Source organism: Chrysochloris asiatica, unplaced genomic scaffold (assembly GCF_000296735.1).
Source record: "Chrysochloris asiatica unplaced genomic scaffold, ChrAsi1.0 scaffold00039, whole genome shotgun sequence".
NCBI lineage: Eukaryota > Metazoa > Chordata > Mammalia > Afrosoricida > Chrysochloridae > Chrysochloris > Chrysochloris asiatica.
Genome location: NW_006408557.1, coordinates 19387263 through 19401752, shown reverse-complemented (window position 1 = coordinate 19401752; position 14490 = coordinate 19387263). Strand labels below are relative to the sequence as shown.

The window sequence follows — 14490 nt, the reverse complement described above, 5'->3', positions numbered from 1 at the left end:
GTAATTACGGCGACACGTGGATCCAAGATGGCGGCGGCGATGGTGAGTGAAGGAGACTCTGGGAGCCGGAGCTGGAGCAAGGCCTTTCGGGGGATCCCAGGACCTTCCGGCTCCCCATGTCTGGTCCCGAACCGCCTCCGGGACCCCTATATCATGTCTAAGGGCCGCCCCTCATTGGGCTTGTCTCCCGGCAAACTCCCCTTCCCAGTGTTGGTCCCGCACGCCACACTCAGGCTTGTCAAGGCCCCGAGGTTTAGGGGAGGTGCCGGGGTTGGAGAGAAGACCTCGGCCACCGTCTTAGCTGGGTCCCATTCCTGTTTTCGTCCCCGCCTCCTGTGACCCCAAATTTCTAGTCCACCATCCAGCCCTGACCCATCCGAGAGTCCCCCATTTTCGCCACCTCCGCTCCTCCTCCTCGCGTCTAGACCCTGTTCACCCTGCATCCCCGCCTTCCTACCATCATGACCAGTCCGCGAATGTGACCTAACGTCTGACCAGCTTCCCAGCCCAGGTCATGCTTCAAACCCTTTTCGGAGAGCCCTGTTCTCATCTGCCAACCCCACGCACCTCTCTTGACTTCCTTTGCCCTAGAGCATGCCTTCAGTCTCCGCACCTTTAGCCCCAGACCTAACTCCATGCCCCGTTCCTGCTCTTGCCTTCTCTCAACCAACTCTCTGCCCTTTTCTTGAGGACTTGTTTATCCCATTGATTCTTAAACTTTACTTTGCATAGTATCTCGGGTTGTATTGGGGGAGACTTACTAAAAATGCAGTTTCTTGAATCTGACTGTTAAAAGTAGGGTTAGATGATGCCCAGAAATTTAATTTGCGTTTTTATAAGCAAGCCAGTGAATTTAATTGGTCTGTGAACTAATGTTTTGGAAAACACTATGTAGCCCCACCTGACTGCCTCCCCTTTCCACACTTCTACAGGGCCACACAGCCCTCTAGGGGTGCAGGTTTATTCTCAGCTTGTGTGGATCAAAGTGGAGGGAAAAGAGCTATGCTTGGAAGGTAAATAATGTGTTGGTTCCTGATACAGAATCTCTGAAGTACTGGAGAAACCAAAACCAGAATTGAAACACAGTCCATCCAGAGTGATTTCCTTAGTCTTGTTGTATGGTGCTTCCTCAGTGAATAATTTTATCCTGCAAGTGAATGCAAATGAAGACTTAGAGAAAAGGAATTGACATTTGACTTTAGCAGAGGGAGATTCTTGCTTGCACTTGTTGGTGTTGGTTTTCCCCAGCCAGGGATAGATTATTGACTGATTAAGGGTTTCCTTCCTTCTGTTAATGAAGGGTTCCTTAGTAACTCAGAGGCCAGGTAAAAGGTTTCAGTTTTAATGGTTGCTATGGTCTCAAGTTGTCAAGGACTTCATTCTTCTTGGATCAGCTGTCAACACTCACGGAAGCAGCAGTCAAGAAATCAAATGATGTATTATTGCATTAGGCAAATCTGCTGCACAAGACCTTTTTAAAGTGTTGAAGAGCAAAGATGTCAGCTGGAGGACTAAGGTGCACCTGACCCAAGCCATGGTATTTTCAATAACCTCATTGCATGTGAAAGCTGGACAGTGAATAAGGAAGATTATAGAAGAATTGATGCCTTTGAGTTATGGTGTTGGAGGAGAATATTGAAAGTGCCATGGACTGCCCATAGAACCAACATCTGTTGGAAGAAGTGCAGCCAGAATACTCCTTGGAGGCCACGATGGTCAAACTTCATCTCTCATACTTTGAACATATTGTCAAGAGGTACCAGTCACTGGAGAATGATATCATGTTTGGTAAGGTGGAGGGTCAGAGAAAAAGAGGAAGACCCCCAGCGAGGTCGAATGGCCAAGTTGCAGCATCGATGTACTCAAGTGTGGCAACAGTAGTGAGGTTGGCCCAGGATCGGGCAGTATTTTGTTCTCCTGTGCATAAGGTCGCTATGAGTCGGCACCAACTCGATGGCACCTAACAACAACATTTTCTCAAACTTCAGTCTGAACCACGTGTGGGACAAATTCCAGAAGTGGTATGTGGAAATCCCTCTTTTTATTTTTACTGTATCTATTCAGAATAGAAGGAGCTCTGGTAGCATAGTGGTTACGACTGCAAGGTCAGCAGTTCGAAACTACCAGCTATGCTGCAGGAGAAAGATGAGGCTTTCTGCTCCCGTAAAGATTTACAGCCTCGGAAGCCCTATACAGGGTTGCTATGAGTCAGTACCAACTCCATGGCACATCACCACCACCACCACCATTCAGAATAGAGTCCTGGTGTGGCACTATAGGGCAAGCACTAGACCACAAGGTCAGCAGTTCAAATTCACCAGCTGCTCCTCAGAAACCCTATGCAGGGTTGCTATGAGTTGCAACCCACTCGATGGCACTGGACAATAACATTCAGAATAAGTATGATGCAAGAATTTAGCAGGAAGTCACATCCTCTCTTGCATTAGGGGGAAAGTTCAGTAAAATGGTATTTGTGGTATTTTAGGGAGCTGTGGTGGTACAGTGGTTAAGCACTTGGTTGCTAACTAAAAGGTCAGTGGTTCAAACCCTTCAGCCACTTCTTGGAAGAACGATGTGGCATTCTGCTTCCATAAAGATATACAGCATTGGAAACCCTATGAGGACAGTTCTGCTCTGTCCTGTAGTGTCACTATGAGCCCAGAGTCAACTTAGCAGCAGTGGGTTGGTGGTTTTTGTTTTGTTAAGAATTATTTTATTGGAAAATTCCTGACTGGTTCAGAGACCCTTAAGAGGTGACAAGTTAGCAATATGTATTTCTGGACACATTTATTTAATCAGCAAATATTTGAGTCCCTGCTCTGTGCCAAGAGCTAGCACAGAATTGGAGGATCAAGGTCCGTGCCCTTGATTAGCTTTTCTGGTCTGACGACGAGACAGGCAGTGAACAAATAAGTAGAGACATGAATAAGATAATGTCAGGGTAATAAGTGCTAGGAAGACAGCAAGGTGAGGTTATATAGTGATTGGGGGGATGGAATGACACAACTACTCTGGACTGGATGATGAGAGATGTCTTCTCAGAAAAGATGACATGAGTTGAGACCTGACTGACAACAAGGAACCAGCATCCAAAACTCCAGAATGGGACACTCCAGGCCAAGGAAGTATGACGGCTGAAAGTGGACAGAGTTTGGTTTGAGGAGCACACAGAAGGCTATAGCTGAAGCATGGTGAGGGGTGGGATGGAGGTGAAATTGGAGGGAGGCAAGAGCAGTTTAGTGTCTAGAAACAGGCCAGTGATTATGATAGACTGTTGTTGCAGCTTGCAGTCCATCTTGAAATTGTCTGCTTTCCCTTCCAGGACCATGCATTGTGGATGTCAGCTTGTTCTCGGTCCACAGAGGCCATGGGTTTTACTCTAAGCACAGTGGAGCGTGATATAGTATTTGTTGTGTCACCTGGGAGTATTGTGCTTTCACATTGAAAGCAGTCACTGGTTTCCAGGAGCTGTGTGTAACAATATGGACAGTGATCACAGAGGCCAATTTAAAGGGTACATGCCCATGGGAAAGTTCACGTTTGGTGCAATCGTGAGAAAGTGTGCATTCAGGTTTATGTCTGTAACAGGCAAAGTTGGGCCACAGGTGGACTTGAGTTTGGTTTGTGTCATGCATTTTTCTTACATGGAAGTCACCACAACCTCTTAAACACTGGCTGTTTGGGGTGGGGATGTTTCTGCTTTGGAGTAAATGGGTTTCTGAAGCAAGTCATACAACTAAAGAGGAACTGAACTTGTGGATTCCATGGCCCTGGGAATAGCTGAGGTTTTTGTTTGTTTTATTAGTTCTGAAGATGAGGATTATGGAGACAAGTTTCAAGTGTCATTTATGAGCTTTTCCCTCATTTCTTTTCTTTGGTGAGTGACTCTTCTCCAAGGATCAGTTGGCCACCTCCCAGGTCTGTTTTAGCATAATGGCATAATGAGTGTTTTCCTGAAGGGAAAGCAAGACAAGACTTCCCCCCCCCCCCCCCCAAAGACTGAGTAGTTAGCTGGTATAAGCTGAAGTTCTCTTTGGTTTTCCTGCCATCCTTTTACCATGGAATTAAACAAATTACTAGACTGCAGACCACAAGATCGGCAGTTCAATCCCACCAGTGGCTATGCAGGAGAAAGATGAGACTTTTTGCTCCCACAAAGATTAGCAGTCTCTGAAACCCTATACAGGTTCGCTATGAGTCAGAATCAACTCCACGGCACTTAACAACAACAAAAATAAAGCTTCAGAATCCAGAGTTGATCTAATTGGGTCTGAAGTAATAGCCAGACTCCTATGGCTCACTTTTTATGAAAAAATTCTCTTGGTAATATTATTTTGGTAGAACTTGAGAAATGTCCACTGAGTATATTTGTAGGCATCTCAGGAGTCTGTTGTTGTTGTTAAGTGCCATCGAGTCAGTTCCGACCCATAGTGATCCTGTATAGGGGTTCCAAGGAGCAACTGGTGAGCTTGAACTTCCGACCTTGCAGTTCAAATGGCTTTGCAGTCTGGCGCATTAACCCACAGTGCCACACAAGGACTCAGGAGTCTAGAAACTTCATATGAGAATAAAATGCTGACTTCTTTCACATATATAATTTTTCACACCAGTTTTTTAATAATCTTTTGTTTTTTAAATTGAGGTATAGTTTACACACCACAGCATTCACTCTGTTACAGTATACAATTCATCATCACTATCTTAATTCCAGAACATTTTTATCACCCCACAAGCCTCATACCCTTTATTTAATTCAAATTTACACACAATTTATGACTGGTTGTAATTCCCTCTATGTAACAGCACTCTTCCTCCTACTTCCCTAGGTTTCGTTTCCAGTCACTCTTCTTTCTTGCCCCTTCCTGCCTTGTTTCTCAAAAAAACCACATACCCTTTAGCAGTTACTTGTCCTTCTTCCAAGCCCCTGGCAACCACTAATCTACTTTCTGTTTCTGTGGATTTATTTTACACATTATATAGATGAAATCAAGGAGCTCTGGTAGCGTAGTGGTTACAAATCAGGCTGCAAACCACAAGGTCAGCAGTTCAAAACTACGAGCTGCTCCTCAGGAGAAAGATGAGGTTTTCTGCTCCCGTAAAGATTTATAGCCCCGGAAACCTTGTTCAGGGTCGCTATAGGTTGGAACCGACTCAAGGGCACTTAACAACATCAACATAGATGAAATCATCGAATCTGTAGCCTTTTGTATTTGGCTTCTTTCATGTTAAGTGCTGTCAAGCTATTTTCGACTCATAGTGACCCTGTATAGGGTTTCCAAGGAGCAGCTGGTGAGTTTGCACTGCCACCCTTGTGGTTCAAACTGACCTTGCATTCCATTTTGTGCCACACCACATAGTATGAGTATTTCATTCCTTTAAAGGCCTAGTAATATTGTATTTAAGGAGCTCTGGTAGCGTAGTGGTTACAAATCGGGCTGCGAACCACAAGGTCAGCAGTTCAAAACTACCAGCTGCTCCGCAGGAGAAAGATGAGGTGTTCTGCTCCCGTATAGATTAACAGCCTCGGAAACCCTGTGCAGGGTCTCTATGAGTCGGAACCGACTCCACGGCACATAACAACAACAACAACAATATTGTATTTTTGGCTATGTGGGTTAATGCACTGGATTAGAGAGTCAGTTTGCAAAATAGGTGGTTCAGGCTTACCATCTGCTCCTCAGAAACCCTATACAGTCGCTGTGAGTCAGAATTGACTCGACGGCACTTAACAACAACAAGAATACTGTATGGATAGGCCACATCTTTTTCCTTTTATCAGTTCATGGACAACTGGGTTGTTTCCACTTTTGACTATTATAAGTGATACTGCTTTGAGCATTTGTATTCCGTTCTTTAGTATGTATATACCTAGGAGTGGAAACACTGAATAAGTTCATACTGTTGGTTGGTTTCTTGGATTTGATCCAGTCCAGAGCTAGGGACTGGACTGAACAACTCAAGGATCTTTTGAGTGGATATGGAAACAGTGCCAGCCTATCTTCTATCCTCAATGAAAAGCACAAGAACTGTTTTTAATGGCAGAATCTGGTACTAACCTTTGGGCAGCTGGATGGGTAGAGTCCTGAAACAGAAGACCTGAACACTGCCTCCAGTCACGTGTGGGACGTTGTCTGTGCTGGACCTCAGGTGTGGGTGAGCATCAGCAGATCAAGACTGGAGGACGAGTCAGGAGCCTGGCTTTACTCCCAACACTGCCACTGATTCACTCTGTGGCCTAGGGCAAATTACTTTGGTGTGCTTGGTCTGAGTTTCCACATATGGCCTTGATTTCTAAATTCCAGGTTGAAAATTCTGTGGTTTAGAATGTTTGCATTTAAAGTAACTCTGCAAATATATCTACAAAATAAAAATGTTCATGGTCGTTTTCTCACTGGTCTTTCCACGCTGGTGGTTGGTTGTATTGTCCATTTGGTTTCTCTAGTCTCCTCCACCTGGCACGTGTTCTGTAGGAGCTGCTGTGTTCTTAGAGCTGAGGTACCAGCACTTGTTAAGTAACATCAAGTTGATTCCGACTCATAGCGACCCTGTGTAGGGTTTCTAAGGAGCAGCTGGTGAGCTTGAACCACCAACCTTGCAGTTCGAACAACTTTGCAGTCCAGCGCATTAGTCCACAGCGCCACACCAGGACTCCTATACCAAACATTTTAACCAAGGAGTTCCTTTCCAGGAGTGCCTTTAATTCCCCAGGGAGTACAGAAGTGGCAGAAATAGCATTATGTTGCCTCTTGGTTTCTCTTTTACAACTTGGACAAAAGTTCACCTTTGATCTCGGCATTAAAGAAACAGGTTGCAGAATGTTGGAAAAGGATGAGTTTTCATCTCTGAGCACTGGCAAGAAGATGTGAAGGACCCAGGATGAGCAGGGCCATCTGGCCAGAGTTGAATGATAACCATTCCCAAATCTGCTTTGATCTCTGAACCATTTGCTGACACCAGCATTTCCCAGAGGGAATGGATGAATGGAGACACCCAGGACTTCTCAGTTCTGTCATTCCTCTTCATTGCTTCTGTCTCTGCCTTCCTAACATGATTTCTCACCTTGTGCCTGATGCATAACTGACAGATCTCCCAGGTTTTGTGTTCAGAGGATATGCTAAAAGCTACTAGCATTTCTTAAAGAAACAAGTCAAATCACAAATTGGAACTGAATTCATTGCCAATTTGGAAGGGGATCTGAGTGCTTTCTTTGTCAAGTCCCTAAATGTCTTTGAGCCTCGAGTTGTACTTGAAGGCGATCAGATGCTATAAGTTTGTCAGTCCATGAACCACATCTTGACATGGACTTGCAGGGTTTTTTGTTTATTGTTTGTTTTTTAGCTGGCACATGACTAACTTTTTTTTAGTTAGTTGCCAACATTTAATTATATGGAAATTTCACATTAAAAATCTAGATTTCCAATGTAATGAAACAAGTTATATGAATGGTTGAATGTGAAACTGATGTTGTGCCCTGTAAACTTTCACTCAATCCACAATAAAAACCTTAAATTAAAAAAAAAAAAAAAAAAAATCTAGATTTCATTTTCTCTTGAATATCTGGGCCCAGATTTCCTTTTAGGAGAATAGACATAAGGCCAGTCCTCCCATTTCCCTTCTATTTCCTCTTTTCTCAGTCCCAAACTGTTTCGTCCTCTAGATCACTTACATGGCCTCTTGGGTGGTTGAGTTTGTAACCCTTGAATGAGATGGTTTCTATAAGATGTTCTGATTCTGATTCAAAAACTACTAAGGGCTTGTAATTCCCTGTTATCTGACTTCCAGAGGAAAGAATTTTACTTGCCTAATTAATACATTTCAGTTGATGAACCTTATGCTCAGCTCACCTTTACAAAAGTTCATTTTGTGGATGAAGACTCTTAGGCTTGGTCCAAGAGCCTGGGTCCAAGAGTCTGATGGGTTTTGTGTCTTTGGGCAAATTATTTGCTTTCTTTAAGTCTCAATTTCCTTTTTTAAAAACAATTGAGACTCTTTTCAAAGAATTGTGATGAATAAATGAAATAGGCAATGAAAATGTCAAGCACCCAAGGGGCTCTCTGTAACTGACTCTCTTGTCTACTCCAAATAATGGAAGCCCCCCTGCTGTTGAACTATCTAAGCCTGTCCCTTAGGCCAGCCAAAAGTTGTTTTATAAATGCCCAAAGGGATGAGGGGAGATCAGTGCATTTCCTACGTTTTGTTTCTGCACTTCAGTCAGTCTGGTTGCCTGTTGCTTTATGGGGATAATTTCACCTGACCTTCCACAGCCTGCTGGGATTTTTCATCGCCCAAGTAACAGGTTTTTTGAGTGCCTATGCTCAACAGCTACTGTCTGTGGTCTCTGAAATAGAGGCTACGTTTTCAGATCTCTGTGGCTAATTTGGTTCTGTTTTTCTTACTCTCAGTTGTTTAAGCTTCATGGGGCTGCTTGGTAAGTGGTCTTTAGCTGTTGTCATTCATGTGTGGTTAAATTCTTAGGGAGTTTTAACTGGTGGAGTAATTTATTATTTCTGTTAACTCTTGGCAAACTGTGCCCCAGAGCCTTTTTGCTGTTGTTAATTTGGGGAGCATTTACTAACACGGTCTTAAACTGGCGACTTTGAGAAAGAAAGAGAAAAATCTAGATTATTGTTAAGAAAAGGCATGAAACAATGGCTAGAAAAACTGTTTAGACTGGCCAGACTGGATGATGCTTTGTATGGGAAAGTAGATTGCAAAGCAGCAGGCTCCAGAAAAGAAAAGGTTAACTTCTGCTCATAGAGAAATGTGAGTGAATGAAATATTTTCAGTTCTCAGAGGAAACTTCCTATTTTCTTTGATAGAGGTTAATTGTTCGCACCTTTCAAACTGGTTGGGGTAAGTTTTTGCAGAGCTGGGGATACTTTTTAGTCTTAGCAGTCTTTCATAGGGCTATTGTTTGGGTGAGATTTTTCTGCATGCCTGACTCCCAAGAATAAAAACAGGTAAAGGAAGACCTTGATTCTTGGGTCTCTTGAATTTTACAAGCTTTCCAGGTGACCTATATCTTTGCCAGTGATGACGGATTCGATTGTAGCGCGAAGGGCTTCTAGATTGCCATCGCCCTGTTCATGGACAGGCTGCCTTTGCAGTCTCCTGACTTGGTAACTGAGTAGATCAAAATAACATTGAATGGGACAATTCATGTCTCTCAGAACTGCCAATCCTTTCAGTCCTGTCAACACTGCAAACAATGTTGGCTAAATAAGCTAATTGATTTCTCAGAGTGAACCTCACATGGGAGTTACTATGGTGAGCAATTAAAAATTAAAGGAAGGTACAGTTTCCCAGAAGCAGGTAATTTGCTGCTCCCAGCTTCCTTGCAGAACTATGATGTTCCTCTACCAGGCTCTCAGGGCTGCAGAGGGTAATGGAGGCAGAGAATCACCTAATGATGGAATGGTATCCAGTCCAGGGACCTACTCAGGAGCTCGTGAGTTCCTTTGGAATTGTATACCAGATTCTGTGTAGTGGAACTGGTTTTTGTTTTTGTTTTGTTTTTTTTGGGGGGTGGGGGACACAATCTTTAACTAATATAAGATTCTGTGAAGAGTTTGTGGTACCCTCCACAAGGTTAAGAATTGCTGATCCAGTCTCAGTACCATATACTGGTACCAGGATCCCCTCTGCATTGTCTGTATCTTGTTAGTCCCGCTCTCTGTCTCTCTTCAGGGAAACTCATCCAAGTATTTCCAGAGGCATTCCATTTCCTTCCCCCTTTAAAAATACAAATGTGTTTATTTTTGAACAGGGTGATCCACAGATATGGAGAAATAATAGTGTAAAAAAAACTATTTAGAAAGTTAAAAGGTCAATCTGATACCCCCAGTGCATTCATCAGGGGTAAACATGTTCCCCCGCCCCAGAACATTTTTATCATATAATAATGTCTATGTGTTTTTAAACTCTTACTATAAAAATTTCCACTGTACACAAAAGTAGAAGAAATAGTGTAATAAACCCCCATTACCCATCACCCAATTACAACAAATGTCAATATATTGCCATACTCATAATTTAATCACCCAGTATCCCTCATTGTAAGTGTACAAGTCAAGATTTTTAGTAAATGTATAGATTGCACAACCACAATGACTCAGCATCTTAGAAGAATTCCATCACCCCAGCAAGTTCCTTTATGCTCACTTGCAGTCAGTCACTGCTCCTCCATGCAATCAACTTTTGTTGCTATCAATTGTCCTTTTCTGAGTATATCATATAAATGGAACCATACAATATATAGATTGTTGCATTTGACTTCTTTCAGTTAGTATGTTTTGAGGTTCATTTGGGTAGTAACATATTTTGGTAGTTCATTCCTTATGGATACGTTTTGTTTGTCCATTTACTAATGATGAACATTTGGATTGTTTCCAATTGTGGACAATTGTAATTATATTGTGAGCATTCATAAGGAGTCTTTGGATGGGCATATATATGTATTTTTTTCTCTTGGATAAATCCCTAGGATTAGTTTTGTTGGATAATATGGTAATTTTACAGAGTGGCTGTACTAAACTCAGCCCTGGGGATCACATTGCAGCCAAACAACAGACAGACCTATAAAATGAGCAGCAAGACTTGTGAAGAATGTACTCCTCAGAATAGTTAACCATTAGGAGACCAAAAGGGCATCATTTGACCTAAAACAAAACAGAATGGTAGGAAGGGGCAGGAAAGGACAAAATGGATACAGGGAATTCAGTGGAGGAAAGAGAGCTGTCACATTGAGGAGATGGTCGCTAATGTTATGAAACAAAACAGGCATAAATTATTGAATGGAAAACTAATTTGCTCTGTAAACTTTGGCCAAAATGACAATTAAAAAAAAAACAACAACAAAAAAGTGTCTTTACTGTTTGACATTCCCACCAATATTCTAGTTTCTCCACATTCTGCAAGGTCGTTGGTTCAAACTCACCAGCCACTCCTTGGAAACCCTATACAAGGTCTCTGTGAGTTGGAACCGACTTGATGGCACTTAGCAACGGTTGACAAATTATACGCAGTGCATTTTCATGTGATGATTAGCTTTTGGCATATCTTTTGTAAAATGTCTAGAAAAATCTTTTGCTTGTTTTAAAATTAGATTGTCTTCTTATAAATTGTATGATTTATTTTGGATAGAAATCCCTTATCAGATGTATGATTTGCAAAGGTTTTTCTCCCAATCTGTCTTTTTAAAAATTTTCTTAATAGTAATCTTTTGAAGTGAAAATGATTTCAATTTTGATAAAATACAGTTTATCAGTTTTTTGGTCTTTTTTTAATGTGCTATGCTTCTGGTGTTGTATCTAAGACATCTTTATGTAGCCTGTATCATAAAGATTTTCTCCTATCTTCTAGAAGTTTTCTACTTTTAGCTTTTATATGTAGGCCTATGATCCATTTTAAGTTAAATTTTGTTTATGGTTTGAGGTTCCTTTTGTGTGTGGATACCCAATTGCCTGAGCACCATTTGTTGACAAAGCTGTCCATTTCCTACTGAATTATCTTGGTACCTTTGTTTAAAATCAATTTACTGTAAAGGTAATATGTAGGCATTTATCCCTGGGCTCTTAAACTCTGTTCCATTGATTTATATGTCTACTATTATCACAAGGAGCTTTGGTAGCGTAGTGGTTATGAATTGGGCTGCTAACCGCAAGGTCTGCAGTTTGAAACTACCAAAGGAAAGATGAGGCTTTCTGCTCCTGTAAAGATTTACAACCTTGGAAACCCTGTATAGGGTCACTGAGTTGGAACCGACTCCAGGGCACATAACCACCACCTCCACCACCACTATTACCACATTGTCTTGATTGCTTTAACTTTAATAAATTTAGAGATTATTGTTATGTGGTGTTGAGTCGGTTCCAACTTGTAGCCACCCTGTATAGGGGGTTTCCTAGAATTGGCTGGTTTAGAAATTGCATAGTATAACTCCTCCAATTTAAAAAAACAACAACATTATTTTGGGTGTTCTGGGTCCTTTGTATTTCTGTATAATTTTAGGATCAACTTGTCAGTTTCCACAAAGGAACTTGTAGGGATTTTGATAAAAATTAAATGGAATCTACAGATCTATTTGGGGAGAGTAGCCATTTTAATATTATTGAATTTTATAATCCCTGAACATGGAATGCCTCTGCAATCATTTAAATTGTCATTCATTTCTCTTAGTCATAATTTATATAATTATATATAAATTATACACGTTCCAGAAATTATTTCAAGATGTTATTGTTTTGATGCTATTGTAAATGGAACTGTTTTCTTAACTATTTTTAATTGTTTTTAGTATGTGGGAGTACAGTAGATTTTTATATGCATGGGACATCAAAAAGTTCTTGAAAAAATAGAATTAAAAGATACTGAAACTTTTCACCAACTTTTTTGAAGCCCCTTCATAACTTTTTTACTAGTTCTAATAGTTGTGGTTTGCTTAGCATTTTGTATTTACAGGATTGTGTGCTCTGCAAAGAAAGACACTTTTATTTCTTTCTAATCTTTGACATACAATTTATTGTGTATGCCATAGAAAGTGATGGGTCTAGGATTTGAATTCATGTTTGGATGATTCCCAAAGCTGGGCTTTTTATACTACACCAGTGGTTTTCAAAGTATGATCCCAAGACCAGCAGTATCAGTATCTCCTGGGATCTTGTTAGAAATGCAAAATCTTAAGCCTTTCCCTAGGCCCAGAATCATGATCTCCACTTTAACAAGGTCTCCAGGAGCTCTGGTAGCGTAGTGGTTACGAATCGGGCTGCGAACCTTAAGGACAGCGGTTTGAAACTATCAGCCGCTCCGCGGGAGAAAGATGAGGCTTTCTACTCCCGTAAGGATTTACACCCTCGGAAACCCTGTACAGGGTCGCTATGGGTCGGAACCGACTCGATGGCACTTAACAACAACAACAACCAGGTAATTTGTATGCGCATAAAAAGTTCGAGAAGCATCAGCCTACTTTCACCAAAAACTCCTTATAGTTACCACCTGGCCTTTGTGCCTGTTTTTTGAAATTCCTGGAATGCCAGTGTCTCTCTTCCCTCTTCTGTCCCTTCTGGCCTTAGAGTAGGTAGATATGAGTTTTTAAATCTGCATCTCTCCCTTCAAATCTTTGTGTGTTTCTGGTCCTATGTACTCACCACTGTGCTGTCCTTTGGCCACTGATAGCATGGGGAAGCTAGTGTTGTATTTGGTCAGTGACTTGTCACCATCTGCCAATGGACTGAAAGTGCTTGTGAGCGTGCATTCTATGAGGCTTGCACAGTGCCTTACTTATACATAGTAGGTGTTCGGTACATAGATGCTGACTTCACTTCTGTACTGGTAAAAGCATGCACTTGGGTTCAATTTTTGAATCATAGAAACCCTATGTGATAGAGTAGAACTTCCCCATAGGATTTTCTAAGCTGTAATCTATGGGAGAAATCCTGGTGACACAAAGGAAATTGCTCGATTACTCACAGAAAGGTCAACAGTTCAAACCCACCAGATGCTCTTATGCGAGAAAAGACCTGGCCGTCTGCTCCCATGTGGGTTACAACTTAGGAAAGCTTAAGGGGCAGTTCTGCTGTGCCTTCTAGGATCACTATGAGTTGCCATCAGCTCTTTGGCACATGACAGTGGTTTAGCAGCTGAGCGCTTAACCATTGTGCCAGCAGGGCTCCTTTTCGGTGGGTGGGGGGACGTCAAACTGTTGTTAAGTGCTGTCAAGGCCTTTCCAACTCAGAACAACCCTGTGTAGGATTTCTGAGGAATGGCTGGTGGGTTTGAACCTCTGACCTTGCGGTTCCCCTGTAACCTAGCACTAGACTTGTGCCTAGCACATAGTCAGCATTCACTAAATGTTAACTGCCATTGTTACCAACATCATCATTACATGCTCCTCATGTCATGTAGTTCACCTACCTCTACATTTTGGATGGGTGACCTTGGGCAAGCCTCTGGGTCTTGGGTAACTGGCATTCACCTGTGAAATGATGGCCTGTGAGGGTCGCACAAATCAGCATTTGTAAAGTGCTTATTAGCACAAAGTGGGGACTGAGTACATGGACAGGAGAGTCCATGTCTACCATATCACTGTGCTCAGGGACTCTGTAGCTTTATGTTGCTTTTCGGCATGTTTTCCTACCAGGGTGAATATTACTTTCATTGCTATGTCTGTTTTGTTTTTTTAGTGGGTTTTTTTTAAGGTTTTTGTTGTGCATTGAGTGAGAGTTCACAGGGCAGATCATCAGTTTTACATTCAATAAATTATATACCTTGTTTCATTACAATGATTATAATCCCCTCCATGTACCATCAGTTAACAGTATTTCCCTCTATTCACGTTAGCTCTTTTTTTTTTTAAAAACAATTAGGCATATATAATAATTTACACCACCAAAGAGGACATTCTGCAAGTCTGCCTTCTGACCAGCAGCTCTTAGTCCCTCTCTTCCCATGATTCTAGAGTCCTCAGCTGCTCCCTCTCTCCTTGTCCCCATC

General features: G+C 41.9%; 1 protein-coding gene across 1 annotated transcript in view; it reads left to right on the top strand.

The window, feature by feature from the left end:
* Positions 1 to 14490, top strand: part of TM9SF4 (transmembrane 9 superfamily protein member 4) — a 58780-nt gene continuing 44290 nt past the window's right edge. Inside the window, exon 1 of the mRNA XM_006860702.1 lies at positions 1 to 42. The gene's annotated coding sequence lies outside the window, so the exon portion shown is untranslated. The remainder of the gene's footprint in view (positions 43 to 14490) is intronic.